Source organism: Onychomys torridus, chromosome 10, assembly GCF_903995425.1.
Source record: "Onychomys torridus chromosome 10, mOncTor1.1, whole genome shotgun sequence".
In the NCBI taxonomy this organism is placed as follows: Eukaryota; Metazoa; Chordata; class Mammalia; order Rodentia; family Cricetidae; genus Onychomys; species Onychomys torridus.
The window spans coordinates 822,856-825,371 of record NC_050452.1 but is presented as its reverse complement, the minus strand read 5'-3'; positions in this window follow the sequence as shown (position 1 = coordinate 825,371).

Here is a 2,516-nt window from a genome sequence, read left to right as displayed (position 1 = left end):
AATGAGCAATGACATGAGAGGCTTTTTCTCCTGCCATTGGGGTGGCATGAATGATTCCAGAACAGGTATCAACAGATACATGTACGTATTTGACATGTCCGAATTCAGAGATGTGTGTAACATCCATTTGCCATATTTTTAGGGGGAGCAAACCATGAGGGTTAACTCCTAATCTAGAAGGATGATGAAAAATGACACATTGGGGACAGTCTAGTACCACCTTTCGTGCATCCGCACGTGAGATAGAAAACTTTTGTTGTAATGTCCTTGCATTAACATGAAATTTTTTGTGGAAAGCATGTGCTCGTTGTATGGCAGAAGCCACAAACATCCATTCCTGTCTAGTACACTGATCCACTATATCATCGCCTTCAGACAATAGACCTGGCCGACTAGTATGTGCATGGATGTGTTGCACAAAAAAGGGATTTTTACGTTGCCAGATCAGTTTCTGTAATTGGCCAAACAATGTGCTAACAGGGCTAGAAGATTTGATGGGCCCTGCACATTCAAGGCTTTTTAAGGCATTAACAACATAACTAGAATCTGACACTAAATTAAATGCAAATGGACAAGCCTTGAAAACTTTAAGAACTATTGAAAGCTCCACCTGTTGAGGTGCACCTGGCAAGAATTGATGTTTTACAGGTTCATTAGAATCTACCATATAAGCACCACAGCCTGTCTTAGACCCATCTGTAAATATAACACTTGCTCCTGGAATGGGCTTTGAAGCAGTTACTTTAGGGAAAACTACAGGATGTTCTTTAAAGAAAGTTAATAGTGGATGTTTAGGATAATGGCAATCTATGTGTCCTGAATAGGTACAATGCAGTATTGCCCAATCATCTATGGCAGCACATAATACCTTGACTTGAGTAGAATCATAAGGAACAACTAGCGTTTGTGGTGATGTTCCAAAATATTGTAAACATTGTTGAATACCTTGTTGCGCAAGTAATGCTACAGCAGTAGGATAATACTCAATTGATTTTGCAGGTGAGATTTTAGTATAAATCCATAACAAGGGTCCTTTTTTGCCATAAAATTCCCGTAGGTTGTAATTGGGTAGGCAGAATGCACAGGGTAATATCATCATTATTTTGTACTCTTTGAAGAAAAGCTCTTTGTAGCCTATCCTCTAATTTTGTTAAGGCTTCTCGGGCTGCATTGGTTAATTGCCTCGGTGAATCCAAGGCTGCATCTCCAATTAAAATATCATATAATGGTTTTAACTCATAATTGGCCATTCCTAAACTTCCTCTCATCCAATTTATATCTCCTAATAATTTTTGAAAATCATTCAATGTGCAAAGATGATCCTTCCTTAACTCTACCTTTTGTGGCATGATATGATGATTAGTTATTTTAGAGCCAAGATAATTGACAACTTTGCTCTGTTGCACCTTCTCAGGGGCAATACAGAGTCCCTTTTGCTTTAGCAGTTCTATAAGTGAGCTATATGCTTCTTGAAGAATGCTCTCCTCTTTAGCTGCTAACAGTATATCATCCATATAATGGAGGCATCTCAGGCCAGGAAAACGTGCTCTCAAAGGTTCTAAAGCAGTTGCTACAAATAATTGACACATTGTAGGACTGTTGGCCATGTCTTGTGGCAATACAACCCACTGATATCTTTTATCAGGTTCCTCATGATTAGTGGACGGTAAAGTGAAAGCGAATCTCTCACTGTCTTTGCTATTCAGTGGAATGGAAAAGAAGCAGTCCTTAATATCTACCACAATAATAGGCCAATTTTTAGGCAAGGCTGACAGCAATGGAAGACCATGCTGTACAGGTCCCATAATTCTCATTTGTTCATTTATAGCTCTAAGATCATGTAATAATCTCCATTTTCCTGATTTCTTCTTGATGACAAATATGGGTGTATTCCAGGGAGAAAGGGATGGTTTAATGTGCCCTTCCTCCAATTGCTCTTTCACTAATTGATATGCAGCATGTAATTTCTCAGAGGAGAGTGGCCACTGAGGAACCCAAACTGGCTCCTCCGTTACCCAGGTTATGGGAATGCCCTCCTCAGCGGCCCCTAGGAAAAACCCAACCTTGTTTGGGTTTCCTAGGTACTGTTTGTATTGGCTCCTTTTTGCCTTGTAACTTTTCCAGGCCAAAACAGTGATGACACGCCGATGTTCCTCATGGGGGAAGGATCTTTATTGAATTCCATTTGGATTTCCATAACTCAAGAACAGTTTTTCATAATATTTTTAGATTCTTGGAGTATTCATTACTCAAGCTGAAAGCCCATGGATTTCATAAGATCCCTCCCCCAGAGGGACACTGGAAGCTCAAGGACGTAGGGTTGCATAACGCCAGAGTGACCTTTTGAATCTTGCCAATTTAACAAATTTGCACTAATATTTGGAACACTGGTATAACCCAGTCCCTGCAATGTTTGTGAGGAAGCCTGTATAGGCCAACCTCGAGGCCAATCTTTGCTAGCTATGATACTGCGATCTGCTCCTGCGATCCAAATCTAGGTCTCTTCCCAATTTCTC